Source organism: Pezoporus flaviventris, unplaced genomic scaffold, assembly GCF_033815535.1.
Source record: "Pezoporus flaviventris isolate CSIRO_AGI_PZ_B2104156 unplaced genomic scaffold, CSIRO_AGI_Pfla_v1 ptg000018l, whole genome shotgun sequence".
Lineage (NCBI taxonomy): Eukaryota > Metazoa > Chordata > Aves > Psittaciformes > Psittacidae > Pezoporus > Pezoporus flaviventris.
The window spans coordinates 2,423,306-2,440,302 of record NW_026892566.1 but is presented as its reverse complement, the minus strand read 5'-3'; positions in this window follow the sequence as shown (position 1 = coordinate 2,440,302).

The following is a 16,997-nucleotide window of genomic DNA, read 5'->3' as shown; positions in this document are numbered from 1 at the left end:
AATCACAACAGTAAATATGTGCATAACCATAATGGAGACCCTGGCCATAGGACACTAAAAAGGGGAGGCCATAGTGTCAGCCACAGAGCTAGGGACATGAGGAGGGAATATGCAACCTCTGGGATGAACAGGTTAGGTTCTCCTAGCTGAGGAACTGTGCAGTGGAGAATGCTGCCAAGTAAGTCAGGAGGGATGGCAACTTATTTGTGGTGGTACTTCAGCTGATGAATAGACAGACAGTAGTGTCTTCATGTGGTGTAGCAGAAGGCACTGATGTTTGGGGAAGCTGTTGCAAGAAGAAGAGATCATCAGTGAGTTCAGATCCTTTAGACCCATATTCAGTCCAGACTAACACAGTGTCTCCTAGGGTGGTCAGCACTGACACTTCACAAAAACATTAGTGCAGAGGGATAAAGGAGTAACCTACTCCATGGGGAGATTTCTGGCCCACATCTGGAGCACCAAGGTCTAGGCCTAAGCTGTGCTGGATGCAACTCCACTGACACAGAGCACTTACGTAGAGGTTTTAACCTGCAATAGGCTGTAAGACTCTAAGGCCTCCTCAAAAATCAGTAGAAACCACAAATACAGCTTTGTGACATAACCCAAACTGCAGTACTGTTTCTCATATCCATATGCTTACTGCCTAAAATACATAGAAGCCATCACACCTATTTAATAGAAGCTCTTGCTGACACTGAAGACACCCATGGCACCTCTTACTCCTGAAAATCTCTGCTATTCAGAGTGTTTCCTCATCAAGGTAGAAATGGTCAAATAGTAGCACATTGTGAAAGCCATTGTTGGTCTCTTCCCCTATCTTGGTTGTCTTCCGGTTCTGCCTAACAGCACTATCTTCTCTGCATTTACAGGCACAAAGTGAAGAAGAAGCTAGACTTGGACATCTAAAGCCATCCAAAGTCATCTTGGACATCTAAAGTCACTGATGTGGCTGTTTATTTTCTGGCCACCACCACTGATGTTTTGGCAGCTGATACCACATTCCTGCCTGTAGTGCTGTGGTGCTGACCTCCTCATTTTCTAAAGTAATCCCAATGCTATTAGTCACATCCACCCCATTTCAAAACATATGATTTATTAAACTTCCCCCCTCTTCCTCCATGTTTCTAGTGTTTACAATCTAGTGCAAGGGCTTCTAAAAGAAGGAGCAAGAAGCCCAAACTCAGAGCTGTGAGATGTTTCAAGTTCAGTTGATGACAAGGTTTAGCAACCCATACTGACAAAATGGGTCAGAAGAATTACTTTAAAGTACCAGTTAGCACCAAGTATCAAAAGAATGCTCTTGGGTCCATGCTGCACAAATTCAAAGGAAAGCACAAAGACACAACTTATATAGCATACAGAAAAGTTCACTGGGACTGCGTCATCACTCATATCATCATGTGTTTTGTTACAAAGACATAACCAATGAATGAGTGAAACCACCCAATCTTTCTTGCCATCCTAAATAAAACACTCATACTTCAAAGACAAAACTTTTGAAGCTTGGCATGTTAATCAAAAGTGTAATAACTGGGAAAAGTCATTCATTCATTTATTTCTGTAAATGCTAAACCACATCTTTCAGTGTAAGTCCACCAAAGTATTAAGGCTACAAAGCCTCCTGCAACTGCTGAAAGTTTCTTGCTTCCTGCAATGAGAAGCATGATAACAGTAACACTGAAATAAAAAGTAGTCACAAAACTCGATCTTATACATGATTTGGAATTGAAGAAATAGTTGGAGATATTCAAAAGATGATATACCTCATGCATTACTTCCTACAGAAAGATAATACAAATGAGTTCAGGATTTGCAGAGCTAGTGTACCTGGGAAAAGAGCTTTGGGGGAACATTAGTAAGTGGGTTAAGGAGGTCTTCAATATGGTGCTACTCATACACTTAATAATTAAAGGTTTACTCTATTAGACACCAGTTTGCAAATGCATGACTTCATTAAAGCACACCAAGTACAGATATGAATGTATCAAGTGAAGTTAGCTCATCTTACTGAGGGGATGATGAGCAGAATAATACGTTTTTCCTCAACTGCAATCAGAAAGTTTTAGATCAGGGTGGTTTGGTTTTATTTTCTCAGACACTCTGAAAACTGTGTGTCACCTGGAAATGCAGGTGCAGAACCACTTTCTTTCCTGAGATTTCCCATGACTTAATGGCCTAGAATGAACATAATAATTTCCAGCAAACATGTCAAAACTGAGGCTTTCCTCACCAACCTTCAACTCTCTATTTCTCAAGTAGGAGAAGATCCTGACACACTGAAAACCCAGGGCCAGTTTGTGGCTGAAAATCAGCTGTCAGGACCTGAACCATGCAACAGGGAAAATAAAGGGATGCTTATCAGAGCCCAAATGGCAGTTTCACAAGCACTTTCATGAAATAAGCAATGGGAATAGGTCCCTATGAAAACCACTAGTAGAAATGACAATTCTGGCTCCAACTTGACAGCTGAGCAATTACTTCAGTGATCCAGTGATGAGGGATTCACACTTGAATTCACAATTCATACATGCTTCTCTGAATGTTAACTTTCAGCCACTTCAATGTAGAAGAAATATTGTCCTATCCTGTACCCTGAAGACAACCTGCGACTGAAACAGCCTTGAGGCAACTCAAAGAGTTTCAGAAGAGAAATCTCAACCATTTCTTTGGAAGTGATGAACCAAATCCCAAAATACTGGGCTGTAACAGCTTTTCATGATGTTTCAAATTCAGAGTAATCACTGAGTATTTATATCATCAAGAGATTGAAGTTAGCTGCACATTGGTTGAAATATGAGAAATTTCAAAAAATGTTAACTTCCACTGCAACATTGGAGGTTCACAAAACAAAAGGGAAAAAAAGAGAAAACTGCCTTAAAGGATTTTGACACCTCCCTCCAACTGCAATGAATACATGCTAATTCTCCAGCTGTCCTATATTTCTTTGACAAATCTAAGCCATAAATACTCAGACTCATGGCTTCACAACATGATTAGCTCCCACAGTATCTTGAAGCAAAGAGCACCACAGGCTTTACCCCTCACAAGCAGTTTTAAAGGTGCTCCAGTGGGGCCTCCCTTGTTTGATCTGGAAAGAGAAGGGTGGCAGGATAAATGACTAAATTTTATACGTTACATTATTGTCACCTTTCTTCATTTGTCTTTTCTTTTTTTTTTTTTTTATTTTATAGAGTTTCAAGCCCTCATCACATACCTTTTTTATTCTATTCCCAAAACTTGTATATAAACCGGAAAAGCAAAAACTAGAAGTAAACTGTCTGCAAGCCCTTCAGCAACATACAGTGAGCAGTGGATGTGCACGAAATGAATCAAGAGAGGCAACTTCATAGGAAAAGAAAAAACTAGAAGATAAAGATGATGCTAAAGTTATGAAGAGCAGAAATTAGGAGGAGGTTTAGTGTTCAAAAAGGTAACATGGGAGTTTGTGTCTTCTGTTTGACCCATGCCTTTAAGGTGTTTCTGGTGGATCAGACATTTGTCAATTTCCATTTCTTCATGGCCAGATTGCAGGGAGCAAGGGGGAGGGAGAGATGTGTCCCCAGACCTTTCTCTGTGTTTGTAGTGCACTAAGAGGAGGTGAGATCCACACTGGATCTACAGTCCAAGGAAGCCAAGACAAAACTATGAAAGCAGATGGTGAAATCTTCAAGTCTGTCAACAATAGGTCATGTAACATACTCTACTACTCCTGTCCCCCTGCTCCATTTGTACTACTTGCAAAGTAGTACCACTGATTCCACTTCAGCTCCTTCTCAATTTAAAAGTGATTTTTTAAAAAAATCTTTTCTTTCCAGTTAGGTTTTTCACTCCCCTTTTCTTGTTATTTTCTGAATTTCATTAATTCGTGTGTCTGAGCCTCTAGCTGAGACTCTTACTAGGAGGTATTCTATGGAGCAAATAGTTTCAGCTGGTGGAAATCAGCCTGTCTTCTGATTTGTACCTCCTAGAGACCAAAATACCATGTAGTAGTCTGGATTCACTTCCGTTATCCCATATTGCTAATGTAAATTTTTCCTTATTGAATGAAGACACTCAAAATATTTCAAAACTAACAAAGAATTACATGCCGTTTAGCTGCATGATTAAATCACCCTGTTGATTCAAAAAGGCCATTAAAAAGCCTACAAGAAGATTAACTGAACTCTTTTAATCTTTTGCAAAACAAACTATTCATCTCCCCACAGCTCAGTTCATTCAGCCTTGGAAAACATACTTTGGAGAAGTGGGTGTGGGGAGAAATACATGAAGTCCCAGTATGCAAAGAACTTGTGCATGATGGAGTGGAAGTGTGAGCACAGTTCAAAACCACACATTTATGAAAACATAATTGCAGAGCACAGCTAATGAAACTTTCTATGGCACGGGCTGAAGAGATCAAAAGAAGAGGACAGGGAGAAAAAAGCTTCACCTCTCACTTTTGTTGCTTAAAGTGGAAAAAAAGTGAGTCAGCACCATCTCTAGGCAGCAGGATACTTTGCCAAAGCAAAAAGCAGTGTCTGACACTCAGCAGGCTACCTGGAAATATACAAGCTCTGACAGGCTACCCGTTTAGTCACACAGTATTGTGCTGCTCTTATGAATAATGATCCTCTAGCAACACTCCAGATGATCAGATCAGCACAAAGATAGCTGCCTGGCCTGTGTCAGACAAATGCTTCTACCGACTGCTCCCTTCACCTGGGAAGTGCTGTTTGTTTTACCAGACTGCATCTGCAATTGACATAAACTGAATTCAGTGCTTTTGGCGAGCCAGTTCTCACCCTTCTGATTCACTGTCTATGCTTTGCTGTGAGAAAAACAGCCCAGCTCACAGAGGTAGAGGGAGAGGGGCTATTTAGGAAGAGGTGGTTTTCAAAATATTCAAGGATGGAAGACAGGTAAATGAGAGAGGACTTAAAAAATTCTCTTTGCAGAATATCACATGATTTTTGGCCAGGAGTAACAGATAGGAACAATGGTAACAAAGCCAGAGCTGCAGTGGAGAGTGTAATAAGGAGAGAGATTAAATATTGATCATACCTTGTGTCAAGAAGAGAAACAAAGAATGAGAGAAAAGATATCTAGTGAAGAGGGGACATCTACACAGCTAAAATCCTTTTGTAGCTGCAACTGGGAGGCTCAAAAGCAGCTTCTTATTCAGAGCAGGGTTGCAGGATGGATTGCCTGTCGATCTCACACCGTTCAGAGCCAGGGGCACAAGAGTTCTGCTGGACTGGGTTAGACCAGGTGCCTCATCCTCCCTGTTTTCAACTCAGGACACATTTGCTATCTTACTGTGAGAGGACAGAGGCTTTGAACAGCTCATACCAACAGCATATGAGGGAAACACTCTTTCTGACCCCCAAAGGTATGCAGTGCACAGTGAGAATACTCTCTCAGATTCTGCATACAGCTGATGGACCACATGTGCCCCAAATCCCTCCTCAGAAGGAGGAGAAGCCCCACAAGGGAAATGGTGAACAATGGATGCCAAGTGAGTACATGAAGTTGTTTGGACTGTAAGATCTGTGAGCTCCAGAAGAAGGAAATGCAGGATGGAGCCAGTCTTTTCAAAGAGTCTTGCAAGGACTGGCCTAGAGGAGTCACAGGGAGCAAAATGGTTTCCAGCCTCATGCAGAGATGACCTCACAGGAGAAAGACTGAATGAAACTGCAGTGGCTAAGAAGGGAGGGTGAAAATAAGCAACCGTGTACCAAAGAACAGAGAAACACTGTCCTTTCTTCTGGGCTCCTCCCTGTGAATCTGGAGAGAGAAAAAGAAATTCAGCTTGTTATGTCTGGAGATAGATCACAGAGGGTTGTCTGAATGGCCAAATCTCCTGGCTGTGCTTAAATGTAAGGGTGGGCCTTCTGCATGTTGAGTACAACTCTCCTTCCCACAGCCTAGATTACCCCATCCTTGCCAGACGCTTAACACAGCCCCTGCTTGAGGGAGGGCAGCACTGATGAGTGATGGAGTCTGAGGCTGCCATTGGCAGACTGATGTTTGTCACTATTTCAAAAGATGATGTTTTTGTCTTTCTAAAGCACTTTAAGATGTTTTCTTTTCAACATATTCTATACAGAGCATTTGCTCTTCCTACAGATAAAGTCATACCCCTAAACACATATTTCTGTATGATCAATTTTTATTCAACAGTGATGGATGAAGAACAGCATGAAGATGTCATTATTGGTACTGAGCATTGCCCATAAAGGTAAATGGCCTGCAATTTTATCATCTGTAGCTGTGTAATGTGTGTAATGACTGTGGTAGAGTGATGAGAGCACATGGATACTAAACACCATGCTTTAAAACTTAGCTGAATCTCACCGTAAGTGATCAGGACAAACCTTGTGCTAAGCAGGTTACCTGAGAAGCCCTTGCATTTTTCTTCACAGCTTACAGCAGTGTTAGCCGTCAGAAGGATACTCCAAGGCAAGCTGGACTATCCGCTGACAGTAAGCATGGGAATTTCTACTTTCCAGAGCCCTGATGGTGCACTGCAGCAGTCTCAGCGCTCAGCACAAAGCACTGAGAAAGCAGCCATCTGCCATACCTGTACCTGCAGTTTCTGAGACCGTGGTGTGCAAATGGCAGAACAACACCATCTTCTCAGTCCTGCAGCTACACCATGATACCTTCAGTCTACTCGCAAAATGAAATATCGTATCCAAAGGTAAGCTGTGGGTATCATAGGTATATTGTGCTCTCCACAAACATGACAGGGAAAGGCACCAGCAGCCACTTCGAATTCCTCCTTAGACTTTTCTTTCTGCAAAGGGGACATGGGGGTAAGAAGGTGGGGTGGTGCTAAGACCAACCTCTTTCCTTTTGTCATTGAAGCCACTCATTAGAACCCTTCCTGGAGATAAGGTGAAAAGGATAAGCAATTGCTCTGGGGCACTGCATGGGCTCTTAATTCCTGCCCCTTACCATTTTACCCTGTTTGAAATTATATGCTAAACTCATCTTGACCATATCTTATATTGAATGTTGAGCATTTGTTCTACAAATATTAGGGTTCCATTTACTTTTCTATTTGCAAACATAAAGACACACACTTGGACCATTTCTAGGCTTATATATTTACAGACAGTTCATCTCACAGTATCACACAGTATCACAGTATGCTAGAGATTGGAAGGGACCTCGAAAGGTCATCTAGTCCAATCCCCCTGCTGGAGCAGGAACACCTAGATAATGTTACACAGGAATGTGACCAGGCCGGTTTTGAATGTCTCCAGGGAAGGAGTCTCCACAACCTCCCTGGGCAGCCTGTTCCAGTGTTCTGTCACCCTCAATGAGAGGAAGTTTCTTCTCCAGTTTAAGTGGAACCTCTTGTGTTGTTCCAGTTTGTACCCATTACCCCTTGTCCTATCATTGTTTGCCACTGAGTAGAGCCTGGCTCCATCCTCGTGACACTCCCCCTTTATATATTTATATACACTAATAAGGTCACCCCTCAGTCTCCTCTTCTCCAAACTATAGAGACCCAGCTCCCTCAGTCTTTCCTCATAAGGGAGATGCTCCACTCCCTTAATCATCTTCGTTGCCCTGCGCTGCACTCTCTCCAGCAGCTCCCTGTCCTTCTTGAACTGAGGGGCCCAGAACTGGACACAATATTCCAGATGCGGTCTCACCAGGGCAGAGTAGAGGGGAAGGAGGACCTCTCTCGACCTACTAACCACCCCCCTTCTAATACACCCCAGGATGCCATTGGCCTTTTTGGCCACAAGGGCACAGTGTTGGCTCATGGTCATTCTGTCGTCCACTAGGACCCCCAGGTCCCTCTCCCCTACACTGCTCTCTAACAGGTCGTTTCCCAACCTATACTGGAACCTGGGGTTGTTCCTGCCCAGATGCAGGACTCTACACTTTCCCTTGTTATATTTCATCAAGTTATTCCCTGCCCAACTCTCCAGCCTGTCCAGGTCTTGCTGGATGGCAGCACAGCCTTCTGGCGTGTCAGCCACTCCTCCCCAGCTTAGTGTCATCAGCAAACTTGCTGATAGTACACTCAATTCCCTCATCTAAATCGTTGATGAATATATTAAATAATACTGGTCCCAGTACTGACCCTTGAGGCACTCCACTAGTTACAGGCCTCCAACTAGACTCAGCCCCATAGACTACAACTCTCTGGCTTCTCTCCTTCAGGCAGTTCACAGTCCACCTCACTACCTGATCATCCAGACCACACTTCCTCAATTTAGCTGTGAGGATGCTGTGGGAGACTGTGTCAAATGCTTTGCTGAAGTCAAGGAAGACCACATCCACCGCTCTGCCATCATCCATCCATCGTGTTAGTTTTATCTGCCATGTATTTGAAAAAGCTCTTTTTGCTGTCCTTGACCCTTCTCGCCAGGTTTAATTCTGAGGAGGCCTTAGTCCTCCTAGCTGCCTTCCTACATCCTCTAGCAGCAGCCTTATATTCCTCCCAAGTGGCCAGCCCCTCCTTCCATGACCTGTAAACTCTCCTCTTCCACTTGAGCATACCCAGCAATTCCCTATATAGCCACACAGGTCTTCTGGCCCTCTTTCTTGACTTCCTACGTGTCGGGATGCTCCGATCTTGAGCTCGGAAAAAGCAATCCTTGAATGTCAACCAACTATCTTGGGTTCCTTTACCTTCAAGCAGCCCTGCCCATGGGATTTCCCCCAGCAATTGCTTGAAAAGGCCAAAGTTTGCCCTGCTAAAGTCCAGGGTTGCAATTCTACTTGCTATTCTACTGGTCCTACCACACAAGACCCTGAATTCCACCATCTCGTGGTCACTGCAACCAAGGCAGACCTCAACCCTTACTGCTTCGACCAGACCCTCCTTGTTAGTGAGGATGAGATCCAGCAGTGCTCCTCTCCTGGTTGGCTCATCCACCATTTGCAGGAGGAAGTTATCATCCATACACTGGAGGAACCTCCTGGACTGTGGCTGGGTTGCCGAGTGGTCCTTCCAGCAAACATCAGGGAAGTTAAAATGCCCCACGACGACCACAGCCTGTGACTGTGAGGCCACTCTCAGCTGCCTGTAGAAGGCCTCGTCAACTTCCTCACCCTGATCTGGTGGTCTGTAACAGACACCCACAACAGTATTCCCCCTGCCAGCCTGCCCCTTAATTCTCACCCACAGACTCTCAACTCGCTTGTCATCTGTCCCTGGACAGAACTCGGTGCATTGTAGTTGCTCCCGTACATAAAGAGCAACCCCACCACCCCGCCTGGCTGGCCTGTCTTTCCTCTCCATTTATATTAAATTGTTTTAGCAATTGTTTTAGAAAAAGCTGTGAAAATATGAAATAATTAGGATGGTATCCTCTAAAGCTGAAATATATATAAAGAAGGGATGGTAAATAATTCTTACACCTTCTCCTGCCACCATGCTTTGCATCACCTGTATGATTTTTGTCCTTCCTAGATGGCTTGGGATAACCCAATTATGTGATATTGATGAAGTTCTGCCATGTTCCTTACTTCTCAGATATATGTTGAAGGAATTTTGCAAGTTGAAGAAGAGACCTGGAAAGAATGTCCTGCAGTGAATACAGTACCTGTCTGGGGCTAGCTCTGAGGATGGCAAGGTGCTCCTGTTGCTCTCACTTGTGCTGTTGACTGAAATCAGTCTGCTAACAGCAAAGCAAGGCAGAAACAGTGAACTTGCACCCAAAGCCAGTGTGCTTGTCTCAGGAGACAGTAAAGTGCACCTCCATTTTATTGGGTGAATTTTAAGTACAAAGAAATGAGGGAAAGTAAACTGCAACATTTGTTTTAATCTCCTGCCTCTACAAATAAAGAGCTGTGAGCAAATTTGTGATTTGAGTCCTCCCACTATCATTGGCACAGGGAAGTATCTACTAGGACATCACACAGACACTGGGTGACAATGCATGAGGGGCTGTGAAGTAACAGCCACGTATGGCACCTGATGCCAGGCAGGGGCATTGCTGCTCTGGGCTAGCAGCAGCACAGGGACTGGTGAGGCTAAGTGCTCACAGAGGGGCAGGAAGTCCTTCCAGACAGGCTCAGATGTGCTCATATGGCAGCAACAGAAACTAAATTATGGCTATTTGCAAATGATGAGCAACTGTAGGAAAGCTGAGTCAAGCAAATAAGTTTTGTATTTAGCTCTGCATGGTGGGGTTGATATCCAGCTCCCATTGCTTCTCTCAGCTGCTATCTCTGATCTCTGGAAGGAGTGCCTGCTCCTTCAGCAAAGACTTAGAAGCATAGAATCATAGAATAGTTAGGGTTGGAAAGGACCTTAAGATCATCTAGTTCCAACCCCCCTGCCATGGGCAGGGACACCTCACACATCACCCAAGGCCTCATCCAACCTGGCCTTGAACACTGCCAGGGATGGAGCATTCACAACTTCCTTGGGCAACCCATTCCAGTGCCTCACCACCCTAACAGGAAAGAATTTCCTCCTTATCTCCAATCTAAACTTCCCCCATCTAAGTTTTAACCCATTACCCCTTGTCCTATCACTACAGTCCCTAATGAAGAGTCCCTCCCCAGCATCCCTATAGCCCCCCTTCAGATACTGAAAGGCTGCTATGAGGTCTCCATGCAGCCTTTTCTTCTCCAGGCTGAACAGCCCCAACTTCCTCAGCCTGTCTTCATACGGGAGGTGCTCCAGTCCCCTGATCATCCTCGTGGCCCTCCTCTGGACTTGTTCCAACAGTTCCATGTCCTTTTTATGTTGAGGACACCAGAACTGTACACAATACTCCAGGTGAGGTCTTAGTCTCACAAGAGCAGAGTAGAGGGGCAGGATCATCTCCTTCAACCTGCTGGTCACGCTCCTTTTGATGCAGCCCAGGATACGGTTGGCTTTCTGGGCTGCAAGTGCACACTGAAGCCGGCTCATGTTCATTTTCTCATCGACCAGCACTCTCAATTCCTTCTCTGCAGGGCTGCTCTGAATCTCTTCTCTGCCCAACCTGTAGCTGTGCCTGGGATTGCTCCCACCCAGGTGTAGGACCTTGCACTTGACATGGTTAAACTTCATGAGGTTGGCATCAGCCCACCTCACAAGCGTGTCGAGCTCCCTCTGGATGGCATTCCTTCCCTCCAGCGTATCAACCGAACCACACAGCTTGGTGTCATCGGCAAACTTGCTGAGGGCGCACTCAATCCCACTGTCCATGTCAGCAGCAAAGATGTTGAACAAGACCGGTCCCAACACCAATCCCTGAAGGACACCACTCGTTACTGGTCTCCAGGTGGACATTGAGCCATTGACCACAACTCTTTGCATGCGGCCATCCAGCCAGTTTTTTATCCACCGAGTGGTCCATCCATCAAATTGATGTCTCTCCAATTTAGAGACAAGGATGTCGTGTGGGACAGTGTTGAACGCTTTGCACAAGTCCAGGTAAATGACATCACCTGCTCTACCCCTGTCCATCAGTTCTGTAGCCCCATCATAGAAGGCCACCAAATCGGTCAGGCAGGATTTCCCCTTAGTGAAGCCATGCTGGCTGTCACCAAGCACCTTGTTGTTTTTCATGTGCCTTAGCATGCCATCCGGGAGAATCTGCTCCAAGATTTTGTCAGGCACAGAGGTGAGACTGACTGGTCTGTAATTACCTGGGTCATCCATTTTCCCCTTCTTGAAAATGGGGGTTATATTTCCCTTTTTCCAGTCCCTGGGAACTTCACCTGACTGCCAGGATTTTTCAAATATGATGAACAGTGGCTTAGCAACTTCATTTGCCAGCTTCTTCAGGACCTGCGGATGGATTTCATCAGGACCCACGGACTTGTGTACTTTCAGGTTCCTAAGGTGGTCTTGAACCAGATCCTCTCCTACAGTGGGCCCGAGGTCTTCATTCTCACAGTCCCTGTGTCTGCCTTCCAAGACTTGGGTGGTGTGGTCAGAGCCTTTGCCAGTGAGGACTGAGGCAAAGAAGTCATTCAGAACCTCAGCCTTCTCCAAATCCAGGGTAGCCAGTTCTCCTAATAGCTTCCAGAGGGGACCTACATTGTATCTAGTCTGTCTTTTATTCACTACGTACCTACAGGCTGCCCAGGGAGGTTGTGGAGTCTCCTTCCCTGGAGACATTCAAAACTTGCCTGGACACATTCCTGTGTAACATTATCTAGGTGTTCCTGCTCCGGCAGGGGGATTGGACTAGATGATCTTTCGAGGTCCCTTCCAATCTCTAACATACTGTGATACTGTGATAGAATCCCTTTCTGTTATCCTTAACATCCCTAGCTAAGTCTAATTCTACCTGGGCTTTAGCTTTCCTAACCTGGTCCCTAGCTTCCCAGACAACATCCCTGTATTCTTCCCAGGCTGCCTGTCCTTGCTTCCACCTTTTATAAGCCTCTTTTTTCCTTCAAATTTTCCTCAGCAGCTCCTTATCCATCCAAGGAGGTCTCCTGGCAGTCCTGCTGCACTTCCTTCTAGTTGGAATGCAACACTCCTGAGCTTGTAGCAGGTGATCCTTGAATATCAACCAACTTTATTATACTTTGCAAGACACTGTCCCTTAGGGAGCTGGACCAACCTCACAGAGTCCTTAGACAATGAAGGAATTGATTTTTGACAATGAACTCACTGGGCTGTTGGTGAATCAAGACAACAGGATCATGGTTTGTCTAGAATTGGCAGTTCTGGTGGACTAATATAACTTATGTTACAGGTTTATCAGGAGGCTGTAAACATACACAGAACAAGACAAAGCACTAACCTCCTCCCTGATCTGTCTGCTGTCAGTGAAGATCAGCCAGTCAGCAGTGAGAATCTGTGGTTAGCAGATGGTGTTAATCGGGTCTCTCAGCAGCTTGCAACATAAATATGTAAAGGGCAAAGCAGGTGCCAAAGGTGTGGAAAAAGGCATGAAAAAGAGCTAAAATCATTTAACAAAACAGTGTCAGTGTCAAGAGCAAAAGCCATCACCCCTATGCCTCACTGAATCAGACTGCCAAGTCCTATAAATCCTCTCACTGCTCACCAGCTTCTCCTGTGTCTATCTGGATGTACAAGCAGTATAAACTGCAATGTATCTTTCAGTTTATAGGAGTGTCTTGATGGAAATCTCCTTGTAGAAATATGTGGAAGAGCTTTATTTTTACTTTCAAGTACCAACACCTAGGTAGAAACGTATGTTGTTTGCTTAATACGTATGGTTTCTGTTAATGCATTTTGACTGGGGAGTTACTTATGTCGGAGCTGTTCCATGGCTAGTTTGCAGGCAACTACCTCCCCGTCAGGTGCAATCTGCAGAAGCAAGTTCTAGGACTTTTCTCTTTTATTATTTTCCTGAGATATAAGACAAGTTGAGGCAATTATTTAGATTAACTTCAACATTGAATTTGAGTTGAAATCAGAGCCCTCCTTTTCTGACTCAGGCTTACCATTCATTCACTTTCTGAAGGCCTGACCTACCTATTCTCAAAAATATGCAATCAGGTCTTTGAGGCAAACCCTTACGGCATCATGAAAGTCTATTATTGCTGTGAAGATGTGACTTTTGTGACTCTTGATTGAAATGACAAGATTTAATTTTTGTGATTTATTATAATTTATTATTTAGCTGTTTATCAGATTCACAATTTCTGTTTGAGAATTAAAAATATGTCATCTTTTGTAGATGTGAGTGTTTGTATAGTGAACACAGATGGCTGTACAGAAGCCTTGCTCACCTTGATCCCACATGACTCTTCAGCCTTCACAGAATCATAGAATGGTTTGGGTTGGAAGGGACTATACAGATCACCTAATTCCAGCCCCCCTACAGCAGGCACGGACACCTTCCACTAGACCATGTTACTCAAAGCCCCATCCAACCAGGCCTTGAACACTTCCAGGGAAGGAGCAGTTGTAGTTTCTCTGGACAACCTGTTCTGGTGCCTCTCCACCCCCATCGTAAAGAATTTCTCTCTAATCTGTAATCTAAATCTACCTGCTTTCAGTTTAAAGACATCGTCCATTGTCTATCACTACATCTGCTTGTAAAATGTCCATTTCCAGATTTCTTTTAGGCCCTGTTTAGGTACTGAAAGGCTGCTCTCAGGTCTTCCTGCAACCTCCTCTTCTCCAGGCTAAACAGCCCCAGGTCTCTCAGCCTTTCTCCATAGGAGAGTTGCTCCAGCCCTCTGACCATCTTCACGGCCCTCCTCTGGACTTTCTCCAACAGGTCCACTTCCTTCCTATGCTGGAAGCCCCTGAGCTGAAAGCAGTATTGCAAGTGGAGTCTCACAAGAGCAGAATAGAGTGGGAGAATTACCCCCCTTGACCTGCTGGTCACAGTCCTTTTGATGCAGCCCAGGACACGGCTGGCTTTCTTGGCTGCGAGTGCACACTGCCAGCTCATGTTGACTCATCAACATGGTCATCAACCAACATCCCCAAGTCCTTCTCCTCAGAAAGGCTCTCAATCCTGCCCCTGCCCAGCCTGTGTTTGTGCTTGGGATTTCCCAGACCCAGATACAGGACCTTGCACTTGGCCTTGTTGAACTTTGGGGTTGGCAGTGGCCCACCTCTCAAGCCTGTCAAGGTCTCTCTGGATGGCATCCATTCCCTGCAGCACCACACAACTTGCTGTCTCTGGTAAACTTGCTGAGGGTGCTCTCAATCACACTGTCCATGTTGCCAACACTGATGTTGAACAGGATTGGTCCCAACACCAACCCCTGAGAGACACCACTTGTCACTGGTCTCCAGTTGGACATTGAGCCGCAACTCTTTGAGTGTGACCACCCAGCCAGTTCCTTACTGAGCAGTCCTTCTGTCATATCCATGCCTCTTTAATTTAGCAACAAGGATGTTGTGTGGGACAGTATTAAATGCGTTATGCAAGTCCAGTTAGGTTATACCAGCTGCTCCTCCCTTATCCATCAATGCTGTTGCTCCATCTTAGAGGGCCATCAAATTTTTCAGGCATGATTTGCTCTTGGTGAAGCTATCTTGGCTGCCAGCAATCACTTTGTTATTTTCCATGTGCCTTAACATTTCCAGGAGAATCTGCTCCACGATCTTCTAATACACCAAGATAAGACTGACTGATCTGTAGTTCCCTGGGTCTTTCTTCTTCTCTTTTTGAAAATCGGGGGTATTTTTCCCCTTTTCCAGTCAGTGGGAACTTCACCGGACTTCTATGACTTCTCAAATATGACAGATAATGGCTTGGCAACTTTATCTGCAGGTCCCTGAGTACCTATGAATCCATCTTTAGGTCTTGTGCACCTCCAGGTTCCTTAGATGGTTTCTCCTACAGTGGTTAATTAATTTTCCCTGTCCCTGCCTTTGGGAGCACTCACCCAGTGCTTTCTCAGTCTCTTAATGAATTCAAGTTCTCTTGAATACTGTATTTTCTCTGCACAAGTGCAGTCTGAGTTTCTTCACCTTCCAGGGCTGATGGGCGCTTCCCATGACTGAATGATTAAGAAACCAAGGGAGGTCCTTGACCTTTTCCTGCCTGCCTTGCACTGAAGCACAGACTAGACATTCCTTGAATGAAATCACTGATCATTCCAATAAGGTCCTGTTTTCTTTCAGTGGTGTTAGACCTACCGTTTTTAAATGCTAGTGGCACTTTTATCAGCCACTTGAAGACTACAGTTGTAGCACCAGATGCTGGACTTCTCTCTGAAGGTTTGTTGTGGGTTTCACAGTTTCTATTTCCTGTGATTCTGTAGTTTTGTTAAAGACCTCCTAGAGCCATAAAAACCCATAGAATTATTAGACACCTCCTTTGGAGATGTAAAAACACCCACATACAGTAGGCTTGATTCTTAATTCATTTTCACAGCCTTTAAATAGGAACAATTGCACTGACTTCCTTGGAATTCTTCTCGATTTGCACAGCTGTAAATGTGAGAAGGACCAGGCCCTGCTTTTTAATTACTATTTCAGTTATCCATCCAATTTTCTCATGTAATAAATCATTAGAGATTGTCCTGGGGAGGCTTTGGGATGAAGGTCATAATGGAGATCAAAGGAGGAGGCATGTGCTTATCAAAAAGCAGGGTTTTCAGATTGAGGTCTGCCAGCATTTACAGTGCCATCTCCTGGACCTTCCAGATGCAGTATTGTCTTCAGGAAACCTGCCAGAAGAGGTGCATGGGTTGATAAGAAAGAGCATCTAAGCATAATTCTGAGAGATAAAACATATAGCATCTAAGGAGAAAACACTGCTTGATTCACAACCTGTCTACAAATACTTCCCCTATATAGAAATCCCTGCTCTGGATCTGGGCTCAGAGGTAGCATGCTGATGGTGGGGATGCGTGACCCAGTACTACCTGTCTTCTTGTGATGTGATGGATGGCCTCAAGCATGTGGGCTAAAGCACTGGCTGCAAAGGTAGTCTGGATGGGCTGTTGTTTCCAGCAGGTATACTATGTCTGCAGTAAAGCAGATACAGAGGAGAAGAGATGCAATAACTTGGGTGGGAGCAAAATCAAATACTTTCTTTAAAGCAGAGGACAAGTGCCTTGAAGTTAGGCCCTGCTGCCCAGCCTGAAGATCAGCTTTTGTCATTCAAGGGAATTTGTCCTTCTCTGACGAAGAGGAGAGCCTGGTGCTGAAACAGTAGTCTGTCTTGGGGGTTGCATTTAAATATTAACCCAGTAACCTGTTCCCACAAAGGCTTCACAAGGATGGAGTTTTCAATGAAACTGTCGTAGTTGCTTCAAGAAATCTAACACTTGAAGATCCCCCCAGGAGCTAATTCAATTTATTTCTCAGGGAATATCAGCTCAATTGCAACATGTTTGTTAAACCCTTTTCTAGAAACCTCCAAGGAAGTGGCCAGCACTCTTTTATATTCCTCTTTTTTTTCTTTTCTTTTTTTTTTTTTCCAAAACTAAGAATCCAAAGTCCTTTGTGTTTTCTGTATCTCTTATCTTCCTGGTACCTCTTTTGTAGATTCTATCCGATGTTTCACAATGTAGTGAGGCCAAGCCCTGAAATTCTAATCATGCTAAAACTGAGTAGAAAGAGCAATCCTGACTCTACTGTCTTAACGCACATGACTCCACCT